The sequence below is a fragment of the Sipha flava genome, unplaced genomic scaffold (assembly GCF_003268045.1).
Source record: "Sipha flava isolate LNK unplaced genomic scaffold, YSA_version1 257_pilon_pilon, whole genome shotgun sequence".
Taxonomy (NCBI): Eukaryota; Metazoa; Arthropoda; class Insecta; order Hemiptera; family Aphididae; genus Sipha; species Sipha flava.
The window spans coordinates 613,241-640,604 of NW_020272911.1; the positions used below are offsets into that span (position 1 = coordinate 613,241).

General features: G+C 27.2%; 1 protein-coding gene and 2 non-coding genes across 3 annotated transcripts in view; 2 read left to right on the forward strand and 1 right to left on the reverse strand.

Moving 5' to 3' along the window:
- Positions 1 to 27,364, reverse strand: part of LOC112684743 (cGMP-dependent protein kinase, isozyme 2 forms cD4/T1/T3A/T3B) — a 173,409-nt gene that overhangs the window by 96,123 nt on the left and 49,922 nt on the right. The gene's annotated exons all lie outside the window — the stretch shown is intronic.
- Trnac-gca lies at positions 10,485 to 10,556 on the forward strand. Its single transcript has one exon. It is a non-coding gene; the product is annotated as a tRNA-Cys (tRNA).
- On the forward strand, positions 13,697 to 13,768 carry Trnac-gca. Its single transcript has one exon. It is a non-coding gene; the product is annotated as a tRNA-Cys (tRNA).

Here is a 27,364-nt window from a genome sequence, read left to right on the forward strand (position 1 = left end):
GCTATGGCGAAATCATTGAAGTCGAAGTTTTCTTTTGGCGTTTTAATAACAGTTCAACCTGGTGATGAAAGTGGTCCGCTGACATAAAAGTATGGCCCGGTTCAAAATAATTTAAATTTATTTCATTAGAACAGATTTTTTTGGAATTTACAATATAAATATTAATAGTGTTAAATAAATATTAATATATATTAATAGAAAAGTAAATGAGCACCAATTTTTATTTTAGCTGCTGCAATTGTCATGCCAAATCGTTACTGTATTTGCATCTCGAATGCTTAAAAGAAACGCATAAAATGTGCTTATCAAATCTTCTTTATTACGACCATTAATGCCTTCGAGCCAAATACACGCAAATGGAAATAATTTTGATTTTTTCCCCAAAGGTATAAAGCTTTCATGATAAGCAAAAATCCGTTTTGTGAATAAAACTTTGCCTTAAACTACGCTTAAAAACGAATTGCTTTGCGATTAGTAAGCCTATAAGTAAAACGATAAGTGTTACTAAGCCAAAATGCCGTCAATTATAATTTGTACTATGTACTAAGATAAAATGCCGTATCTTCAACAATACTTACTTGATACCAAGTATAGTATATTTACGATGTTATTACCAAGTACCCATGAATTGATCTACGATTTACGGCGTTTTAGTTATTTGATTAATGCTGTTATTATACTTTGGGAATAATATTTCAGACATACGGCCTATTCATCTACACAAACCAAATTTTACAATTATTTACTTGTTTTTACCCTATTTTTGTTTTTTTTTTTTTTGGACTTACGGTGTTTTTGCTTAGGATGGCAGTGTTGGTGTGTATTTAGGGGATGTAGAAAATCGAAATAAGTGGGAGTTTAGGACAAAGGTAACCGGTCCCAAATAGTCGAGAGAAAGGTGTTGAAGAAGAACTATATAAACGTGAAACTACTTTGAATTAGCTTATTTTAGAAACTACGATCTTTTTTAAACTTGAATGGAACTGAATAGAGTAGCTATCATTTAAATTTCAAAATATAACAAGAGATATGGGCTATTCTTCTTTATTTATTCTTTAATTTTAAAGATAAACTCACATAGTCATTTGTTTTGGCCAATACATATTTTGAACAATTTTTGTTAGTATATGGTTGCCATTGGTTACATGAAATGTTTGCGTAGGCTAGAGAAATTTAAAGCTATTGATACATAAGAACAATGTGAACCATTTGCAAGAAATCGGTGTGATATTATAGAGAGAATGGTGAGGTGGACGGTGAGGATAATAAGGCCGAGAATGGAAACGGGAATGGGATGTGGACGAGTACGAATATGAGGAGGTGATGGTATTAAACAAATATTTTACACTCGGAATAAGCTGTGTAATTGAGCTAGTATATATAAATTATTTTAGTGATAGTATTAAACACGTAATATGTAAATTACATTTAAAAAATTTACTTTATAGATGTATTCAAATTACTAATATCAAACATATTTAAAATAATTCGAAGGAATATATCATAATGCTCTTATAAATAAACTCTAAAACCATTTCTTTAAATTTTAAAAGATTTAAATTAAAAATGTAATGTTAATATTATGGCATAATCCCAATATATAACTTGACCTAGCATTTAATCCAGTTCCTATTAATATATTTTATCTTATCTAAGCGACCTATCTTATATCTACGAATACTATTAAAAGTAATTCATCAAATAACACATAAAATGAAAAATTAAGTATTTATACGTACTTAAAATTAAAAATTATTAGTTTTTATAGAATAAAAATATTAATTCAATAAGATGTTTGTCAAAATATACTAATGACTTTCTGTTATATTAATAAACCTTAATTATAATAGTATACTTACACTTTACAAGTTTAAATAAATTCCTTGCTATACTCAAAATTCAAAATGTTAAACATAAAAATTAAGTAATATAATACTTTATAATACACATAAAGATATATATATTTATAAATCATTTGTTGATCATTTTTTTCACAATTAAAACCTTTTTGGATAGAATACATTTTCACTGACTAATCAGCTGTTCAAACTATTCAGACAGTTGTTGACCTTTATTGATTTTCGACCCTGATTTATTTTTATAATTTGAGATAACTATAATATATAATAACTAACCCTAAAAACAAATTGTTGAAACAAAAAAATTTTGATTTTGACAGTTTTATTTTTTTTTATTTCATCACAATAATTACTTTTTTTTGTTATAATGTTGTAGGGAAAAAGCACTGAATGTACTATTAACATTTTTTGTACACTGCATGTCATATGTAAGTACTAAATATTATGTATCTACCATATTGATTCATATCAGAGCTGACTAATTCTAGTTAATTTTCATCATCCATTATCTTTATAAATATAAAACCATTAACTGTTTTACACAAAATCTATTAAAAACTATGTGTACTAATCCGTTATTAATGAGTACTTATTTCATTTTTGTTGTCAAATTAATGTATTAATGCTTAAAATATAATTTTTTTTTTTTTTGATTGAAATATTAGAATGTTATACAAATAATATAGAACAAACAAATTTAAATTAAATTCATGTAGATGTAATGTGAATTATACTATTTTAATTAAGATACCTAAATATTATGTAAATTAAAAATTAAATATTCATTATCGGTAGTGCCGAACTAAATTTTATTTGAAAGGGAATAGAATCTTACTACTACCTACCCACTAAATTTAAATTTAGTCGTGAGGGTCCTTGCCTCCTCACATCCCTCTTCCCAGGGACGTATTTAGGAGGAGCCAAGGGGTATCATCGGGTGGCAAATTTTTTTTGAAATTGAGGGGCGGCACAATTATTTTGTAACCATAATCTATCATTCATTTTCATTCATCAAATCAAAAAATTTTCATATTTTAAGATTTTACAAATCGACCACACTGCGATTTTTATTTTCATAATAATATTATCAAAAGTTGACCGCGTAAAATCTATGGATAATAAATATTATCTTTCTCAAAACGTGTGTTGGGGCGACAATACAACTTTACCAGGGACGTCAAAACTCTAAATACGTCTCTACATAGGCGTAACTTAGATGTTCATTAAGGGGGCATAAACGCAACTAAAGGAAGGGCTGAAGGGAATTAGTCCCCCCTATAAATATTCCATGTTATACATGGCATACTGCATACAACATACTTAACTCACAATAGTGTCACATACAAAATAAGACACATTGCAGTAAATTCAATTTGGCTCAGAATCTAAAATATATTAACATGGTATATAAGAATAGGGATAATCTACAGGTTTACAGGTTATTTTAAGTTTTGGTAGGAGAGCTGTAGCCCCCCTCCAAATTTTTTACCCAAGTTGTGTCAATGAAGAGGAGGCAAATATATAGTTACATATCAATTAGTCTATATAGTTAACTTTACATAATTTACTTATAAATACATGTTAACATTACCTTTTCTTGTATATTAGTATAAGATGATCAATATTAATAAGTAATGAAATAAACCAAATATAAATAAATAAACTTAACAGACGCGGATTCAGGGGAGGGTCATGGGGGTCATGACCCCCCTCCAAAAAAACATCAACATTAGATCTTTTGTGTTTATTTAAAAATTAAAATATGCATAAAATGCGTTTTTAATTTTTTTCAATTAAATTTTTTCTTGCAATAAAAATGTTATACAACATATTATATTTATATACATTTAAACTACATCACCACTTGTTCATAAAATCCTAATTTCCATCCAACTTCTAAGAGTATTAATAGTGATTATAAACTTACTGATAGACTATAATATTATTGGCGAATAAATATAAATATAATAGTAAATTTTCGAAAATGTTTGAGTGTTCGACCTTCGACGAAAAGATAACTTATTTTAGATAAGATTACTGTCAATTCGTTGGCTGGTACTGAATTGGTTCCCGAGCTCCAACCCCACGTGCCGAATTGGTTCTCTGCTGAAAAAGGTATTTTATTAGGTATAGCAGAATTGGTTTCCGTTTAACTACGTACATTTTCCTTTTCAATTTTACAAGGACTGTCAACTTTAAAGTTAGCTTGGTTAATATGCGTTAATGTATCTTAAAAAATAATGATAAAAATATACAATTTTAAATCGCTGAATTGGAAGTCAACTAGTCATCACTTAGGTGTACGAAATACAAATAATAAAATATAATAAATACATTATACAACCACTAATTTGCAAATTTGAAGTTAACTTTCATTAAATATTCAATTCTCGTAATATTCTCATTAATGTACTCAGGCATACAATTTTACAAGTATTTGTTATTTCTTTCCTGTTTGTTAGTAATTTGCTAGTATCTAGTAATCTATATTATATATATTATATTTCTATACTCTATCTTATCGATATAATAATTGTGTCTATATGTCATACTTATAGCTTTTAAAATTTTGTTTTTGCTCTCAATGCACTGGCTCGCCTAACCAGTACACTAACGGGAACCAATTCGGCTATACCTAATAAAAATACCTTTTTCAAACGGGAATCAATTCGGTTATTCCCAATCCGTTACCGGTATATTTATATAATATTATACCATATACTTGCAATGGCACCGCTAATCACTAATTTAAGTTCTAATAATTTGTTAAAAAATACTATACATGCGATAATTCTCTACTCTCAGGCGTTTTAAGGTTTAATGTTTTATGGCTTCGTTTAAACATGGGAAAGGAATGGTTTGTTCAATATTCACAAGAATATACACATAAATGTTGATAATATCATTTCTAAATTTGGAAAAATAAAACAAAGAAGATTAAACTTTGTTATTTAATTTTAAAAATTAACCATTTCATATATTCATAACGTTCTAATTTGAATTAATAATTTACTTTTATTATTTTGTAATTGTGTATTATATTTTTATATTTTCAAAAAAATTATTCTCCCCCCCCCCCAATTTGAGTTCTAGATCCGCGCCTGAAACTTAAATACATTAAAAACAAATTTTTTTAATATTTTATAAATTCTAAACAAAAACGGCACTTTACTACCTATATATTATTATATAAAATTATTCATTATTCAACATTATGTTAAATAAGCTAAGATTGAAAATTAAGATTTAAAAAAAAATGTATAATAAAAACTATAACCACCTATTTTGTACTTATTTTAAAACAAGGTATGTTAAATATCTGATGAGGTACTGCCCCTCCTAATATATTTTAGGGGGACAATGGCCCTCCTTGTCCCTTCCAGCTTACGCCTTTGCGTCTATGCGCCTTCTACAAAAAATACAAGAAATCAATTTACTATCAATTCGTGTAAAATACGGGTGTAGACTAAAATATATCGTCGTAGTCTATGATAAGCAATAGCCGTTTATTTATAGAACTATTTGTTTGGTGTTCTTAGTGCTGTTATTAATTTATTGATAACGCCAAGTTCTTACGACCCGCAGACCCACGACCTGCTCTACTTTAAAATACGTATTTATTTGTATTTATTTATGTCACTTGAAACAAAACAGAATATATAATATATTATATATTATTATATTGTTTGCTGTTCAGGCACTTTTCACTACTATATTTTGACATATTAATCAAAAATTGACTCATAAAACTAAAATTTAATTACTCAAATGAAAGTAATTATTTATATTATTTAATGACTACACTATGTCCAAAGTATCATGTAAAAAAATTGTAAGATGAAACCCATGGACTTTGCTACGCTGACAGTAGTTATTTTATACTAATTTGTAGATCCCCAAGTCTAATTAAAATTTTAATTGATAATTCTCACCCTCTATCAAAACATTTCTTTGATAATTCTATGGGTCATAATACTCTGTTTTAAATTACATCGTTTAAAGCAAACGAAATAAAAGGGAACTTAATGCCCACTCTTAAAATTCAGGGTTAAGTGCATCATTTGAATTACTGTTAAATTTATTATTTAAAAGAGAATTCGTTTGTCCAATTCGTAAAAATAGCTCACTTGGAAAAATTCTTCAATAAACCTTATTCGTTGTATGGGATGAGTATACAATGGGTACACAGAATGCATATAAAAGCAATTGATTGAACATTAAAAAATCTTAGGTGTAACAATAAGCTTTATCGGTGACATAACATTTGTTATCGCTGGTGATTTCCGTCAAACCTTACCAATGATACCTAAGGGTACTCGAGCTGATATCATTAATGCTTGGTTAAAATGTTCCTTTTTATGGAACAATGTTGAAAAACTTTATTTACGAACAAACATGAGAGTTTATTCATGTGGAGGAGCCGATATTTTTTCATCACAGTTGTTGAAAATTGGAAATAGAACTTTAGAAAATAAATATGGTTTCATTTCTGTCAATCACACGAGTGGTCGGGTGCTAAATAATGTGGAAATGTTGATTTATGAAGTTTGTCCTGACATTTTTAATCTGTCCAATAAATCTTATCAGTGGCTATGTGAAAGAGCTATTATCTCTCCGAGAAATGTATCAGCAGAAGATATCAATGACATCATTCTTCAAAAATTGTATGGAGACTCACGTGAATGCCGTCATTCTCATTGGGCCAGTAAAAGGAGAAATTGCATTTATTCTAGGAATTCCCATGATTCCCACTAACTTGCCGTTATCATTCAAACGACTTAAATTCCCTGTTAAAGTTTCTTTTGCGATTACGATTAACAAAACTCAAAGTCAAACATTTAGGTACGTTGGCGTAGATCTTCGTTTAGAGTCCTTTTCAAATGGACAATACGTTGGATTTTCTTGACTGGGGGCCCGATCATCTATTGATTTTGATTTCAACAGGATAGAACAAATAACGTTATATACTCAGAAGGGTGATGCCCGTTTCCAACAAAAGTAGACTTTTCCCTTTTCCACCAATACCCGTTTCCACCAAAAGTGTATCATTCCCTTTTCCACCAATATCCGTTTCCACCAAATGAGATATTGACCATGTTTTTACCAAAACAATTATATACTACGCTTAAATTAAAAGCTATAGCACAGAAATAACTTTATTTAACATATACTATTAATTCAATAAATATAAAGGTATTATGTAATATATACAATATAGGTTGGAAAATGTTAAATTTTATTTAAAAAAATGGTCAGATATAAAATGGTGGAAAAGGGAAAGATGCACTGTTGGTGGAAACGGGTATTGGTGGAAAAAGGAAAGGTCTACTTTTGGTGGAAACGTGTTACGCTCACTCAGAAGTTTTATAAAAGTCTTGTTATATAATTTGTTATCAACATGTTGTCATTATCATTTTATTCATTATTATCAACAACAACATTTATTTTTTATCTGTATTCATTTTTAATAAAAATATATTTATCATTAATATTACTTGAAACATTTCATTATGTTTTCATAAACCATTTTTCATATTTACTTGCCTACCACATTAAACGATAAAATTTGAATAAAAAATTTACATATCATCACGAGCGTAACAGGTTGGCTAATGTTACATTAAAAATGTAAATAAATTTATAAAAATAACTATTTTGTTAACATGATTAAAATTAAAGTTCAATTAAATAATTTAAATTATTATATGAAATACTGGGTGAATTGCATAATTACATTATTTTACTTTTGTTAATTCTAATATTTTTATAAAAATTGTTACTTTGACTTTTGTTTGACGAAATGATCAATACATTAATCCCATGTAATGAATAAAAAAATAAAACCATTAAATTAAATACATTTTCAATATTATTTTCTAATAATAGTAACTTAATTCAATTATTTATTTTGAAAGAGTAGATCGTTAATAATTTTTTACCCTAAATAGGGTATCAGTGTCAGCCTGGCCAAGGCAGCTAGGCAGCAATCACTGCCTGGGCCCCCGTTTTTTTTTTTTTTATATGTATATTTAAATGCAACGAAACGTTTGGATATAATAATTACGAGGAACACGTGGTCATAAAGTATTTTAACTTTTAATTTTTTAAATCTATAGTTAGAATAAGTAAATCGTACTTCTTATTATCTTAGTCAGGTTTTATAATTGTGCTGTAGTTCGATAAATATAAATTATAATTATTATGGATGAATGATCTTGATATTATTATTATTGAAGAACGATTAATTCCAAATGAATATATATATTAAAGGATGTAAATGATTAGATCCAAAAATATACGAATACATCGAAAAGTTTGAAAAATATGCTATGGATATCTTCATAACTCTAACAAAGTGATCTGATGTTAATATAGATACTGTATTACTTAAATAGAAACAATTTTCCTCTTATTATTTTAATATTATTCCAAAAAAACACGGCATAATGAACGATAATGATGGTGAAAGTTATATTATAGATGAAGTAGTGACATCTGATTCAGAAGATGAACTTGATTCTATAAATTGTAATACCTGTTGGAAATTTATAACATGTACTTTTAAAATTATTACCCAACTATTTTGTCATTATGTTATGTACAAAAATTTTAATTAGGTTTTTAAATACATAATGCTATTGCCATCAACTCAAGTCACTTGTGAAAAAGTATTTTCTAAGCTTTAAGTAATAAAAACAAAATTAAGATCGTCACTCGATCAGCAACATTTAGAACCACTAATGCTTATGGCTATAGAAAAAGATATTACTTTAAATATAGATAAAATAAAACTTATAGATGACATAGAAAAATCGTCAAAAGAAACGGCAAGACTTTTCATATGATATAATATATATTATTAAATGTATTTATTTTATACATGCATAGTTTTTTTTTTATATAAAAGTTGAATACTTAACGGTTAATTTAGATTAAGAGCATTTTTAACTTTATTCTTTTTTATTTAAAATAACAAATATAGAATCTATATTTATTACATTTTAATGACCATTTTACATATTTAAGAAATATTTAATTTCAATATACGAGTAATAAATAAATGTTGTAGTATGGGGGTTAGATTAGGTTAATCCTGCCTGGACCCTTTAGAGCTAGGCTGACACTGTAGGATATCCTTAAAAAAATTTGTATTTTTAAAATCTTTCACTCCGGAACAGATGCCTCTCCTTTAATCTAGCTCTGACAACATTATTCTACTGGCTAACGAGTTTTGGCTCATAACTGTTCTAAATGTGGTCATAGACGAATGCAAGATTCGAGGAATTCAGAAATTACATCGTAAGATTACGATTTTATTTATATACAAGCTATTACATAAATATTGACTACAATTAATAGTTGAACAGTTAGTAGATACTATATATATATGTTATATATATAGTATATATATATACTATATGTTATAAGAGTACTAGGTAGAATAATATGTATACACTACATAAAATAAGTAAATCTAAAATACCGATAAATTATATTATTTTCAAATCATAGTACTCAAATTTACTTAAAACCCACCCAATCATTTACACCACCGAAAGCCACCAAAATACCCACCGATCACTAGTTCCACTGGGCCAATTCGGCCTTGGACAATATTATACAATATTACTCGTATCCATGATTATCACATATCACAATATTACTGAATAAATAAACATGATTATCAGTGCATATTTTTGGTATAATATTAAATTGTACCTAATAGTTAGGCATTTATACAATATAATATGATTCATATTATTATTCTAATATTTCTGAACTGACACATATCTTATGATTGTCACTGGACTAGGAGATAAATATCCCCAACTCCTTTGGCCAGTTATTCTCTGATGTTGATGCTCAACTGGATTGGTAAGTTGTCTACTATTACAGTTCTACAAAAAATACTAAATATAGATAATTGAATACCTGGACGGAAAAACTACATTACAATCAATGCAAAGACGATGACATTATAATTATATACATGTCTGTGCCCTGTGGGAAATGGACCTACATTCTGTCCGTAGACTATAGTGTTAAAGTAATCCAACATTGCTGAATTAAAATACATTTATAAATTATTTAAGTAGTATTTGTAAATTATATAATTTCTTAAAACAAAAAAAAAATATATATATATATATATATATATATACATATATGTGAATCTACTACCGGAGTTGTTAGAATAAAATGAAAAAAATCGAAAAACAGCATTATGTTTGTAAGATGTATATAATAATAACATATCATTTCATAACAATAACATAACATAATATTTATATTTAATATAACTAATAATTGTAATTTAGACATTTTTATTGTATGTGTATCGATATTTGAAAATTTTATGAGAGAATTTAAGTCTTAGATTTTAAGACTTAAGAGTATAGTTCTCAATTTGTATTATTGTTAAAAAAATTGTAAAGATAACGCCTTTTTATAAATAAATGGCGTTCACTTACATCTACTTTATGAATTTGACTATTAGCTATAGTCTGCAATAGTATTTTGTAGGACAATAATAACGAGAAGATAAACACTCATCGACAAATTATGAATTTATGGTCAATACATAATTATAATAATGAATTAAGCTACAATTTAATTTGCATATGTGGGGGTATAGCTCAGTGGTAGAGCATTCGACTGCAGATCGAGAGGTCCCCGGTTCAAACCCGGGTGCCCCCTGTGTATAATTTTATACATTTTTTGATTTAGCATTTAAATTAAATTACGTTGTTCAATTATACAATTCTTATGATTTATTATATGGATGAATACAAAATATTTGGTTTTTTCGGCCAAAAATTTAAAGTTTGATACACCAACTATTTTAACTATTTAAACGAATGCACCTATATATCTATAACTTTTCCACAGGTGTAATTCATTTACTAAAATTCGATTATTTTTCTAAAAAAAAGTTGGATTTTATGTAAAATATAAAAAAATTTATCAAGTAATATTCGCATGTACTCAAAAAATTTGACTGTTGAACCATACATTTTGGGAAAAGTGTGTGAAATTCTTTACATTTTTTCTTTTCTTCAAAAATATCATTAACCCAAAATGTATTTTCTTTTTTTTTTTAGTTAATAATAAATATTTTTTTAGTGGATTGGTTTTCATCAAGAATATTTCATCGGTGACCATAAACAATATGTTCGACTTATAAACAATAAAAATAAACGCATGTATACCTACTGTATCATTTTGTGAATTTAACCAAAATCTGGATGTATTCTGGCCATATTTGTTTGTCAAATTTAGTCTCCGATAACAATCGAATCAGTTATACATTTGAAATATTTCGTATTACTTTTATAATTTAACACGCTGTATTACACATACGATATACATATAGTGTATATATAATATATCGATTTAATAAAAACCAAAATAATCGTTCAAGGGAATAGAAATACAGAATAATATTTAATAGTATAATGATATAATATAAAATAATATAATATTAACATAGACATAAAAAATAATGACCACGCGAGAGAGATACGTGAATCACAGATATGTTCAAGAAAGAAAGATCAAAGTTAGAATTACCAAAGACGGTATAAGTAGAATTTTCTTTGTAATATATTATATTCGCGCCAAATTGAAAATACCTTATGGTATTAACCTTAGATTATATACTTGTGTATGATCTAATATAATAATTATCAACAATCTTTGTTTTTTATCACAAGATATTTTATCATAAGATTCTTCTCTACACCGTGGTGGGTGCATTTTCCGTGTTTTCCACATTTAAAATGGCCCATACACAGTCAATTACATTGATCAATATTTGATACTGAAAAAAATTCGCAAATAAGTATTACAATGTAGTATATGCATATATTCTATATCTATTTACATATTGTTATTATATTTATTTTAAAAATTATTTACAGATTTAATTTAAAGTAATCAGTAGGTAAGTATTTAAATGTTGGTATTTCATTAATGTTTGAAATGGATTAATTTTGTATAAAATCTCCTTACTCTTTGTGATTTTCTTTGCAACTTGTATTTACATAATGGATTCGTATTGTTATATATTTCTTAAGTATTTATCATATAATTTGTAATAAATGGTTGCTTAAATTTATAAAATATTTATTAATATTCTTTTATATGTCTATGATTAGTGTTTGTATCTCAAATGATATTCATTAAATCGATATTGTATTGGGAACAATACTTACACATTTCTGCACATCATCGTTTAATTGTAATTAATTTATAAGTATAAACTATATATAACTATTCCATTTGGTGTATATTTTGGATTTTCATAAAATATTTCATTATTAAGTATTCTGATATGATTTTAGAATGACAAAAACCGAAAAAAATTATTCAAATATTGTACTAAAAATAAATCTATATTTATCATCTTAACCATAAAAAGCGAAATGAAGTTTCTTTATGGATATAAACACTTTTATATTTTAATTTATAACTACATATATCTGATTTCAAAATGTTAGAAAACTATTTAAAGTACGAGTATGATACATATAAAAACCAAAATATAATTTTCTGAAAATATGTACATATACCTTTATTGATTATTAAAATAAGAATGTTTTTTATTACAAAACATTATTAATGTTTCTGAAACTTAAAAAAATATTTATTAATTATTTTGTAATTCGATCAAACTAACTTAAAATAATTTATAAATACTTTCAGATTGTATGTGAAATTTATTAAGTTTACTCAATCCAAACATGTGTGTTAAAAATGTTCTTATTTATTTTATATTATGAATTTAAAAAAGCAGTTGTATGGAACTTATGAGAGACATAATCAAACAACGGGGTAATTAAACATTGATAATGGATATCTTAATTGTATACTACCAAGTAATTTTTTTTTTTTTATTATTATTATATCGTCTATTTGTCTTTCGAGTCTCGTACAGTGGCACACACAGGATTTTTTTTCGGGGAAGGAGTCAAGGTAAAAATATAACACATTTTACAATTAACAAAATTATGCAAATCCTTAATATATTTTGATTTAAATAATAACATTAATAATAGAATAGACTATTCTATAATAAATGATACTAGGTACTCAATACTAGCTCTTCATATTTCAAACTTCTAAAATTTGTTAATTTTAACCTAGATATCGGAGAAAATTTCGGAGGGAGGTTACAACTCCTTGACCCCCTGTGCATGCGGCATTAGTCTCGTATATCGTAGTCGTAGTCTCGTCAACTGTCAAGTCTTATTGACTGAAAAACCAAAGGGTTTAATATTTCCTAACAATGGTTTTTCTTCAATTAATATGAGTGAAAAACGCATAAAGTGTGCTTTGCACTACATAATAGTTATATTATATTCAAATTACGGATATTACCAGGTGTTTATAAATATATATAAATCCTATAATATAAATGTTGTTGTTATTTGCTTAACTTTATTTTATGATGGATACAACGATACAATGGGTTTGGAAAGAGTAGTACTATTATAAAATCTGCTCTCAAGCGTGGCATATTTGTTAACCCGGTTCTAGATATAGATAATAATAAGTATGACATTTTTTTTCAGTAATCTTTGTAAACTTGGCCATTAAATTTTCGACATAGAGTCAACTTATCCTTACATTAATGAGAATTATTCAATATCTGCCCGACAAATTAAATTTTGAATCATACGTTTGCGGGTTGCTCATTCAAATGTAGATTAGTGAATTACAATGGACCAAAAAAAATTTAAAAAAAAAAATGCTACAGTCAAATAATTAATAAAATGTTCAAACTTCAGAAATTACTGTCTTTCTTAAGTAATAAAAATTTTATCATCTATCATCATGGGGGTATAGCTCAGTGGTAGAGCATTCGACTGCAGATCGAGAGGTCCCCGGTTCAAACCCGGGTGCCCCCTAAACTTTTTACATTTTTTTTTCATGAAAATGTTTTTAACCTTATTACACTGATTGCAGATACACTAGAAATAACTAAACAAATAAACAAGCTGTATTTTTAAGTTTTTTAAAATTGTTACTATATTTTATATTTTTATCGTATGTTTAGAGATACTACGCATTCTAGGGATTATATAGGTGTAATAATCATTTACCAAAATATACACTAGATGGCGCAATCATTACATTCATAAGAATAATATTTTTATATAATGTTAACATTTTTGAATATTTTTGATTGTTTTATTAAGAAATGTGTTTTTTTTTAAAATTATTTACTTACTTTACATTTATAATGCGTTCAAATTGGAACAAATACCTACACAATTTAAATCAGTAAAGAGTCACATTAAAACCAATATATCGTTTCCAAGTTTTCCATCCCTTATATTCTTTTACGGCGAATACCAACTCACTTGTTTGATAGTAAATTCTATAACCTCTAAAAATTTTTTCGTGACATTCAAAACTTAGCATATAACATAACTAAAAAAAAAATAATATATTTTCGATTACCTATCTAGTTTTTTTAATATTAACTGAAGGAAAAACTCGAAAATAATGAAATGTTTCATTCCGTAACCGTTTATTTTTATAAAATGGACAATAGGCGATATAGTATTTTATGGCTTGAATATTTTGATTTGTTTACCTTATCATTTATTTACTTTTAAAAGTTGACATTATTTCATTGCTTTAAAATTGTTTTTTAGAGTTTAAAAATAAGATTATTTACTAAAACGAATAGATATTTTAAGCGAATATAAAAAAGGTAGAATAGTTAGTAAATTATTATGTGATTATGTGATGGTATTTTGTCAAAATATTGATATATTTCTATTGCAATAGTTTTATGCTTAAGTCAGTCTTTTATGTTTTTTTTATAATACAATATTTTTGGTTCTTCCTATAGACAGCAGTATTACTAGATTATCAGGAGAGCTTACACGTGAGTAGATAACGGTGGGAGAAACAATTTAATCCACTCCTGTTGCTTTCAAAGACTGCTCTTGCGCCTGGACGGAAAATTAATGTTTGAATTGAAAGTGAGTAGTCAGATGGAATCAAAGATATTTTTGGTAGAAAAACTTTTTCTCCTGTGTCACACTTTATATAAGATGGTTGTTTAAAGATAGCTCTATTGGTTTTAAGAATTGTTGGTGCACACAATTGATGAGTAAAACAACTAGGTAGTCTATTTCCTATACAACATTACGGAAGGACATGAATCATGACCACCATATGCAAAGCTGGCAACGTTTAAAAATGTTGTAATGATAACGCACATTGATAATGTGAATATGTAATATTAAAATAATAAATTAATAAATAACAATATTATATATCTGTGTACGTAATATACTCATACATTATAAATATTCCGGTAAACAACATCTTATGTGTGACACAGGATGTAAATAATATAAATAATGATGTATAATAATGTATGAATAATGCTGTTAAAAAAATATTTATTTATTTTTTTAATGCTTGAGATGAGTTGTTAGAAAGTTAAGAAAAATAGCTAATAGTGAATATTTAAAAATAAATGTCAAATACTAAGTTTTTATTTAGTACAGTAAAAATTATATTATTAAACTTAAACATTACATATACCTATATAGCATTTGTATTATTAAACTTTACAAAAAAGTTTTATAATAAATTGATATTTATTGATCTTATATAAGTAGTATTATCTGCTAGAATTAGGGCTGTTAGGTATCAAATAAGAATAAATATTTAAAACTCATAACTTCACATATTACGTGTACTGGAAATGACAGTTTCAATATTTCACGATCACAAGACTGAAGTCATTTGAAATTATGAAATATTTGTGGTTTTTAAGAATTATGATTTATGATATGAGTATTTTCTGTGATAAGGTTAATAATGTAAGTATCCACTAATCGCATATGACAGTTTAGCTTCAATGATAATATCGAGTAGGCTCTCTAGTTGTTTTATATATCTGTGGTGCACGAATTCTCAATGCAAGAAATTATTTTTATCGGTAAAGTTACCGGAAAAATTCGTATCGACCCATCGACTTCTAACAGTTAACAATTAAATTTATAATTCAACCCGCGAGCCACCGAACCGCACAAAAAAAATTGGCGGGGAATTATTATTTTAATTAATCCACACAATATTTTTTTAAAATCCTTTATTATTGTGCACTTAGAGTATTAAGGGAACCATTATTTCAAATTTCAAGTTTATAAATATGTTAAGTAGATTTGAAAAATAGTGATCAGTGAGTAGAATTTGGCTTTTATATGTATATATTAAATCTGTATATTTCATGAGAACATGAATAAACAACATAATTTAACAATAATTTTAAACATTCATTGCAGTGTTTATTTCAGAACTTCTATCATGGAGAGAAGGGTATCGTACATTTTTAGAGGGTATGTGATATGCGGCATGCTATTGGAGTTAACTATTAATAAATAATTATATTTTTTGAAGAGGGGATATACATTCATCGAGGGAGGAGGTCACCACCAGGTCACTCTAAAATAAACACCACATTAATTGTATATATACATAGATATTAATCTATAGAATAAAATGAAAATGATTTATAATGCTAAGTATTTTAAAATGAAATAACTTTTCCTCCTTAATGGCATTCGCTAAAAGAATCTCATCATTGCAAAATCAATATATGTAAATTAAAATGTAAATTTTGTTTTATTCTTAAATATACTTGGTATTAAACGGTTACTGGTTATTATTTTCCTTTGCATAATAAACATAATTATAATTTTCCTTTTTAGTTCAGCAAAATACTAAAATATCCTGTATTACAAAACCTGAATATTTAAAATTAAAAAGTTTAAATTTACAAACCGTTCACTCATTTTTTCAATTGTAGTTCTCAATGTAGCCAATTAAGGTTAAAATATTATTTAAATTGCGTGTTTAAATTAAGTTTTTAAATTTAGTCTAATTAAATCTAAATTTTGTATATTGAAATATACAGCAATATGATACCTAAATCAAATTTACGTTTTTAATGAGCTGATAATGGACAAAATGTTGCGAAACATATATATATTTTTTTACAATGTATAAATGATATATAAATCACAACAAAAGTATTGTAATAATTTTATTAAATATTGTTATAACCAAGGCCGTATATAGGGGGTGGGGGTCTAGGTGTCTGACCTCCCCCGAACTTTCTTCAATATTTTACGAATGTTTAAAATAATTATTTATTTTTAATACCAATATAAATATTTTCAGTCAAAAATGACTTAAGCTCCAATTAATCATTGACTGCTTTTAATTTTATATCATAATATAATATGAAAATATGATATTAATTTTAATAAAAGAAGATTAAATCTTTTTCTGTCTTATTTTTAACCAAATATCAAAAGTTAAAATCTTAATTCAATACAATTATAATATACAAATTTTGGAACCCTCACGAAAAAAATTTCTAGATACAGTCTTGGTTATAATTATACAAAATTATTCTTTAGTTAAATAACTTAGTTTAAGAGTTTTTTTATGACTATTTTACTTTTTATAGTTGAAATTTAGATTTAAGACATGGTTCTAATAACACAAGTTTACAAAAAAAAAAAAAATGTAAAAGCTGTCCTGTTTCTAATCACTGATTTTATTTAAAATATGTAAACAAAATTTAAATATATTAACTATATGGTCATATCACGTCACAGTTTTTTACAATTTATGAATAAAATATAATATATTAACAAAAAAAAATTAAAATTAAAAAATTATAAAGATAACCTATTTACATAATTATTTTAAATAACCAATAAAATTTTTACATTAATATTACTTCGTATTTGAAGAATATCTTTGCCTCTTTGAAAAAAAACTTCGTTTAGTTGATTTTCTTTTATGCATATATTGAGTTTCACGTTGCAACATCCAATAATAGTCAGCCATCATGGTAACACTCCAACGCCCTTGGTAGCGTCTCTCCATTTCTTTTATATCCTAGTGAAATCTTTCGCCTTGTTCCTCGCTAACGTCTCCCAAATTTTCCCGGAATATGTCCAAATGTGAATATAGAAAATGCATTTTGATACTCATGTTACAGCCCAAGGTTTGATAGTTTTCTAGCATAGAATTTACTATAGTTTCGTAATTTTCACTTTTAATATTTCCAAAAAAAATTGTTAATTACTTCCTTAAATGAAATCCAAGCATTTTTTTCAATAGTAATCATTAAAGTTAAAAATTCATTGTCTGCATAAAGTTCTTATTTGTGGGCCTACAAAAATACCCTCTTTGAGCTTAGCTTCAGATAGTTGTGGACTTTTTTTGCATAAATATTGAAAACAATTTTTATTTTTACCTAATGCTTTTATAAATTGTTTCATTAGACCTAGTTTTATGTGTAATGGTGGTAATAAAATATTTTTGGGGTCGACCAAATTACTTCATAATATATTTTTATCTCCTACAATAAGATTATTTCTAAAGGCCACTGTTTTTGAGTCCAATGTTTGTCACGCACTCGACTATCTCACTCACAAATGTAACACAGCAATTTTGTATACCCGTGTTGTTGACCAAGTAACATACATATTATTTTTAAATCTCCACAAATCGACCATTTGTGTTTTAAGTATTTTATTTTTTCGAAAACAAACTTTAGGTTATCGTAAGTTTCTTTAAAATATACTGAATGGACTACTGGCACAGAGCTAGACAATTGCCACTATGTAGTAAAACTCCTTTTAAACTTCGTTTACTTGAATCAATAAACAGTCGCCATTCATTTTTATTATATTCAATATTTTTCTATTTATTAATCAACTTGGGAATATTATTACTATATACTAATGATTCATCTTGAGTAAAATATTGAACATACTTATGTTCACGATTTCTGTAAAAAAATGACAATGTGCCTGGTGCTAATAAGTTTTTATTACGAAGTCTCGAAGCAAAAAGTTCGGAAGCATCTTTGGGAAGATCCAAATCCCTTATAAGGTCATTGAATTCACTCTGTGTGAAAAGTTCAGGTGTATTACAAGTTTCTTCAAAATAATCAGAATTATCAGAATCAATATCACTGGATTCAGATGTTAAAATATTATTAAGATTGACTGGAGGTTAAGGTATGGGTATAGTAGGTCCATAGGGCATGGGTCTAATAGCAGATCGAATGTCATCGGGATAAATAATATCTTTTTTATTTTTTATATTAAATTCTAGTACATTACATGAACAAAAATAACAAATATCTCCATGATTTTTAGGTTCACGCCAAACTATTGGTAATCCGAAACGTAAAGATTTCTTCTTACATTTAGTCCAATTTCTAAGGTCTTCGACGCAAATTTTACAAACTTTATGAGGTGCCCATGATTTGTCCTGATTTCCAAATTTCATTCCAAAATATGCATAATATGCATTTTTCATGAAAGGAGTGATGTTTTAAATTTGTTTCTTCACCATAAACTTGCCACAAATAAAACAAAAAATGTCTGGATTATTAACGCAGCGTCTTCTTTCCATGTTTATAATTATATTATATTATATCTAATAAAATTTTTCTAAAATAACACTAACAATAATATATACTTACTTGTGTAATGAAACTGTGACACTAAATAATAAAAATAAAGTTATAATAAACACATTTATCTCCGAGCTTGTTTTATCAGTTTTTTCCTAATTGACGATCCCGTATGATCGTATATACGGATATATCTAATATAAAAACCACTATATCTTTATTCATTATGATAAAATATATGGATTAAGATATGGTTGTCAATTGTAACTATTTATTAATATAGTAACGATAACATATAATAAAGAATTAATTGTTCGTAGACTATTTGTGCATAATGTGAATTGGTGATAATAGGATAACTTTGGAACTTTACGTGATGGATAAAAAATAATAATATTTTTGAAATCAACGTCAAAAAATAAATATAAATCAGCTATTAAATTTTAAACAGTAAAATCTTTGTAAACTTGTGTAATTATAAATAATGTTTTTAATTAAATTTATTAATTATCCACTCAAATGTTAAAGTATAAACTCAACGATTTTCTAGAATAGAGAAATTAGAATTATTATAAAATATTCTCTGGAATATTGGGGACAAAAAAGACTGTTGCTTGTTCCCTTACAGAAAAAATGGGCATGATTCCTAAAAGATCCAAAATCATCAATATATTATGAATTATTATAGGTTTTAAATGATGATAGAAGTAATGTGACTCAAGATTATCTACGTAAAAAAACACAAATGAAGACTATAAATTAGTTTTCTAAAAAACCAAAAATGATAATAATGCGTATTTCCAACAATAATAATTATGATTAATATTTTATAACTATTTATAAACATTTATAGATACATAGTTATTATTCCTGTACCCGGGTTAGACCAAATAACATTTTCATCCAAGGCAGATTTCAACGAACTATATACATTTTCTATTAATCTAACTGATTATGGTTATGATCGAAAATACTATATTTTGATCTATAGATTTCTAGTTATTTTGAAAACGGTTTGCAAATAAATATTTACTTACTCGTGATTTTAATACATTGATTGAAACTATGTACAACGGTTTTTTAAGATTTCCGGAGGCATGCGTAAGCACTTATACATTGTTTTGATTGATATTCCAGAGGGGAGAAAAGTTTAAAAAAATTTTGATACAAGGAATACCTATACTGGTATATTGGTATACATTATACAACGTACGAAACAAATTGTTTTCTAAATGTATTACTCGTAATTATAGTATTATTTCTTTACATCTAGCAATCGCGATTATGTATTGCTCACAAAGCTCAACCTCATCCTCTTATCCTTTAGAATTTACGCTGCTTTAATAAGCTGTTGGCATCGGCGAGCGGCGGTAGTGGAAAGGTTCGAGTCGTTTGTATTTAATAACGGTTCTACCTATACGCATGTGAAACAAGAGTTCAAGCCATAATAACGTAAAAAAAAACTCGTGTTGTCGCCAAGTGCGTTATGTATTGTCCGGCGCACGCGCGGATCGGCGGCTATCATCTAAGTTCGTGTTCGCTGCACTCGAATAATAATAATGGTAATAACAATAAACAAACAATACGAAATCGCGGCTCAGAGGTGGTCGTATCAATGTTCTCCACACAATAATAATATAAAGCAAAGCACTACATAACGCACGCGCGTCCGTCGGTGCGCGACGGCAGCGGTGGTGGTGCCGATGACTATATTATGCGACCCCTAAACGTCGCCGCCGTCTAAACACGTCGGTGGTGGTCTCCGACGACGTCCGGAAGAGCCGGCACGTATACGCGCAACTGTTCGACGAGTAGGCACGTGTTGGCCCACATATCATTATTGTTGTTATGGTACACGGCAGTATTGCGGATGCGTATTATACGTACGCGGCGCGGAAAGAGCGCGCGCTCAAACACACGGGCACAGGAAACGTTTTGAACGCACCACTCTCGGCAGGGATGCTGCGGCACACGCACACGCGAATGAAGAATCTCAATCGGTGAACGCGGGGGTGCACGCTGTTTTCCGCGCGGTACGGGGACCACCCTCGGCGGCATGTCGTCGGTACATTGTTGTCGGCGGACACGGTCAATTTATCAGCGCGACGACGATGACGTTGGATGTACCACAGTGACCGCGGATCCCGTCGGGTTCGTTTCTGTTTCGCGTCGCGGGGCGTTCGAGCGAAAATCTTCGGTCGCCCCCGGACCCGACGTTGCTGTAGAAAACAAAACTTGTAAACTTGCGGACGATGCGGAAAATCTGGGGACGTGATGCATTTTATACGACGCCCGCAAAGACCGTTTGAACATTTAAACGTTTTGCTCGATTTATTTTACGAACAATTATTCAAAATCGATTGCCAAATACGTTCGTAAATTAATACGAGTACTGAATTAATATTAATTTTAACAATCTTTGCTTGAATAATACAGATACACAAAATAATGTGAAACCCAGGTAGAAAAGCCGTTTTTACACAGTATACATTATCCAGTATACGTTAACACGTTATAAAAAAATACTGATCTAACATTATAATACATTTTTATAGAGAAATGCTTTTAAATGTGCACAGTGGAATTCAACAAATTAAAAATGTTTCATTTAAGCTTGATACAAAGTACAACTTTATATTCTGTAATTCGTTTAGATTGCTTGAACTTGATGACTTCTACATTGTTCGCATACACTAGTGACGAGACATTACAATATTATTCGGAATTTTTTTTATAAAATGCTAGTTTTTATCCACATAATCGTTTAAATATAAATGTACGTGTATACATTTTTTTCGATAAAAATATTGTGAACAACTTATGAATTGGGACAAAAATACGAGTATGTAAAAAAGTATTGACGTAATAATCTAAACTTAAATTCAATTGGATAAAATCTCTGCTAACCCTTGCTATATATACACCATGAAGCACACACACGGGATACGATGATGACTTATCATCCTGAAACGACGCACTTCGTATGTTTTAAGTGTATACTTTTGTGAGCACAAACGATACACGTGAGCGCGATCTTCGATGATAATGCATCATCTCGATCGTTTGCCGCCTCCGTACGTGTATCAGTATAATATTATTATTACAACAATAGCTCCACTTTAAAGAGCAAAATGATTTATAAAATAAAGAAATTAGTTACTTAGTTTACAATATATCAAGGAAAGTAACCACTTTATAATTTATGATAGAAACAAATTCAATTTCCATATTAAAATATATTTCTGTGTTATCTAGAGTACGATTTATAAAATTGTTTCAATGTATTATTTCCGTGTACTATTATGTTAATTGTATTAAATTACTTCTATAATGTACAGCTCGTAGATTAATTAATACATTTTTATATTTTTTCTTTAAACACGCAGCTATATATAATAATTTTTTGTTTTTAATTTTATTTTTAACAACAACAACTAAACATAATAAAGTATTAATCATTATTTGTTTCAAATGTTTACATTATTTAAAATTGTCTATTCGGCAGCTCATACGTTCAAAGAGTTTTTTGTAAATATTATTGTAGTATTGTTTTTGCACAGCGAATCTACATAATTTTGTATTTGATAATCAGTTTCGACAATGTACAATATTTTATTTACATACAAAATAATAATATATAATATCATAATACTAGCATGTTATATAATTTAAACATTTATATTTTTTATACGTTTTACATAATTCATGTACTTTTAAGTGACATAAATAAGATTGTATATATGTACACAGTTAATTATTCAGTACACCTAAAAAATATATTATTTTGTGTACGAATGAAGCACGATCTTTTAAATATTTATACTTTTATTTCGCTTAAAGTTATTTTTTTTAAATGTCACTGTACATTTTTTTTATGATTATTTATTTGAAACATAATAAATAAACAATTCCTAATTTTGAATCAAAATTTCATATTTAATCAAAAATGACTGATAAACAAGTATAGTTTTCCAATTTTTCTATATCACAGTGATACAATATACATCAAAAACTAACGATGAAAATATTTTTGACGAATGTTATCAATTATTAATTTTAATGATAATATTTTTATTAATAATATAATGCAAATGTATTACTTTTTTTCAAGTATAATGGAAATGAGATTATTTTGAATTAATATATTAGACTTTTAACTATTAAAATTATAATCATTTATTTAAAACTATATTTAAATTGAAAATTATTTACTTTATACTTATAGATTTAAATAGTTATTAATTTAAATGTTATTAGTTATTACTGTATGAAATAATATTGAATTTTAACGAAAAAAGTTTTTATTTTTGAAAAATCTTCTTGAATAAATTTAAGTGTTTTAATGCATTACTTCCAGTAATGATATACTGTATTTTATAAAATATATTTATTACTCAATATCAAAACCAAGTTCAATCGGTAATGCTATAAAATGACTGGGTTATTTGGTTTACGCGAGTGCTTGGCAATAAAATGTATATATAACCACAGCTTTATGAGTAAATAAATTTGTATACATGAATGTTCACGACAAATTATTTAAAAGTTGATTTGAGGTAGTTTTTAATTCATTTTAAAATAATAAATTGATATTAAAATCATACATAAATTAAAAATTAATCTATTTTGAACTATTCATACGGAAGGAAGTTGTATATATTTTGATACAATACAATTTTTGTTTATTATATCCAATTATAAAATATTGATGCTTTTAATGATTTTTTTATAACAAAAATCGAAAACTATCAGTCTCACTTAGTGGTGAGTAGTTTAATAATATATATAAAGGTTTTATTTATATAAATAGTCCATTTATATATTTAATGTATGGGCAAGTAAAAATTTCCCCAAGAAGAACCCTAATGCGATTTTAGATGACCCACCACATCAGAGAGTCGAGGGATAAATTCTGATTTGCATAAGAGTAACATCTTGATGCTGTGTTACTGAGTTTATGGCTATTTCTGTGGGGTATGAGGTATACGATGGCAGGCCGGAGGAAAATAAGCCCGAGGAGCATTAAAGGCGGTGGTAACTAATGTCGGTGTCAGGATCACGACGGCATCGCTATACATCGCCATTTACGGGACCTTTGGGACCGTCGCGATCGTATTCGCCCAAAAGAATATTATACACTTAAATGTACACCACTCGAAATTGAATTTGAAAAGGCTAACAAAAATATTATAGGTACTTCCTTCCAATTCAGTTTCCTGTAAAAAATTTCACCTAAATGTTTTAGAGTAAAACGGTTATATCAATCAAATCCTGAGGCATAAAACCATGTACTTTCATTATATATTATATATGTATAAGTAATAAATTCTTATAAAGTACACCTAACCTATGAAATATATACACGTATTTTGAACGCTGTTTTTTTTAAATAACTATTTAATAAGTATAAAATAAATATCTATAGTGGAAAATAAAAAAGTTTTCGTATATTAACATTATAATAATGCATTCTGTATTAATGTAAAAAGTTTTTAAATATATTATATGTATATATATTTTAAATAATTCTTTTATTCGTTTCTTGAATTTTGAAAAGTTTTATCAAATATAATATCAATGTTTTTTTTTTTTTAAATTTTTAATATTATATTGATAAACAATACATATTTATCTTATTTCCAATAAAAGTGAAGACAATAATTAATAAAATGCCTTCATAAAATGCAATATATTTTTATTAATTTTTATATCAAATCAATTAAATACTTCTGTTCGAAAAATAATTCTGTCCAATTTTTGTGCATAGCTTTTAGTTATGTCGAAGATTGATCTTCGCATATATTATATTAATATAAGGTTTATAACCCTTGAATTACATGAAATTATTAAAACTAATATTTTTAGTTTTTAATTGTAAGTACCTAGTTTTTTTTTTTTTTTTTTTTTATAGCAAGAAACTCGTTAACTCGGCATTTTACAAATGTATTTTTAAATTAAGGCCATATCTGGAGGGATCCAGGGTGTCTGAACCCTTCCCATGAAATTTCTTCAATATTTTACGAATGTTTAAAATTATTATTCATTTTTAATACCAACATAGATATTTTCAGTCAAAAATGACTTAAGCTCCAATTAATCATTGACTGCTTTTAATTTTATCATAATATTATATGAAAATATGATATTAATTTTAATAAAAGAAGATTAAATCTTTTTCTGTCTTATTTTTAACCAAATATCAAAAGTTAAAATCTAAATTCAATAAAATTATAATATACATATTTGGACCCCTCTCGAAAAAAATTTCTTGATACCGTTTTGTTTTAAATATAACATTCGGTTTGTCATTTTATTTAATAATTTATATCTATATATTTAGTATTTAGAGTGGTAATTTTGAGTTGTTTAAAAATTGCATTATTATTTTAATTAACTTTTTAAAATAATTGTTATCTAGACTTAATTTTAGAAAAAAGAAATAAATAAATGTAAATGGGTGATATTTAGTTTTCCGTTAAAAGTTATAAAATAATTATTTTGTAATACTTTTTTTTATTTCGTCTAATTGTTAAACAGGAACTTGTATGTATCACACTCTTTGTAATTTTGTTTTCAACTCATTGCTATCTCAACTACTACTGTTTAAGTCGATTAAAGTTTGTGTATTTGCTATTTTCCGGTTTGGTGATTTTATTGAAATATTCTTTATATATATGGGACCATTTTGGTTGTACAACATCCCTAGGGGTTACTTTTGTTTGGTTCACAGTGTGTTCCGAAAAGTAAACCATTTATACAGTCGACGTGACGAGTACAATGCATGTAAACTAACATAACACTTGGTAATTGCCACCCTGCCGAGTTATAAAACAATGACACCGATGGTGAAAGAAAAATATTTGACAAGGGAATCTGTTTTAAATTGGATTTACGCGAATACCGAACAAATTGGTTTTGTTGGGTTCATTTGAATTTAAAATGTATATACTTATATTCTTTATGATATATCTATCATAACTAAATCGTTGTGTAACAACGAGTTTATATTTTTTTACAAAACATGTTTTTACATTTTAATTATTAATATAAAATTTATATATATTTTTTTTCAATGACTGTAGAAGAGTTCCTTTCTAATTTGATGATACATACCACTATCCGAATATAACCTTAAGTTTCAAAATTTATATTATAAAAGTAATTTATCTTAGCGATTCAAACCTAACCGTCGACAATAGTTTAACTATTTATTCTGAATAAAATTATTGCGACATGTAATATATCCGAATAAGTGTATTATTGTTGTTTAAATTATAACTTATATTGCACATGTATTATATATTTCATGTAGACATGAGAAATTGTTTATTTTCCTTTTATGTATTCAATTTTACAATATAGGTATTTTGTGTAAACCATTAATAAGCTTTAAGATATTTCTAACCACCTTATCCGCCCATATTTAAACACGCAATATTCAAAATATCTCCACGATTTTCTTACATAATTAATGTATGATTTGTGATAATTTTTACTCGTATTGATAGATTTACTGTATTTTATTAGTACTTGTAGCCTACTTGGAAATTTATTAAAAGTATTATGTTGTTTGTACTCTCGTTTAATTCGATAAAACTGTATATTTTAGTTCGATTAAATTTATCTATCTATCTTTATTACTAAACAGACACGTATTTATTTGTAAATAAAAATTCTGCACATTTTGCGTAAGTAATTACTACTATACACAGAATGTGTGTGCCACCTATAACAACGTTACTCGTTAACTATTTTTGTGGTAAATTGAAAAGGAAAAATAAAGTCGAGAAACCCAAGTATCAATTATTATGGTGGCAGTGCTTTTTCATTTTGTTCACCAACAATCCCAGACGGTAATGTTATTATCTACCTTAAGTCAGTGATTGCTGAGAATTGTGACTTATAGAATTTTGTTACAACCTCTGCCCCTTCAAAGCGCGCACGCACGCAAACGCACACACACATTCAGAGGGTGTCCGCTTTGTTGATTGGCTGGTATAAATGCGTTATACCATCGCGCGCAGAGAATCTTTTA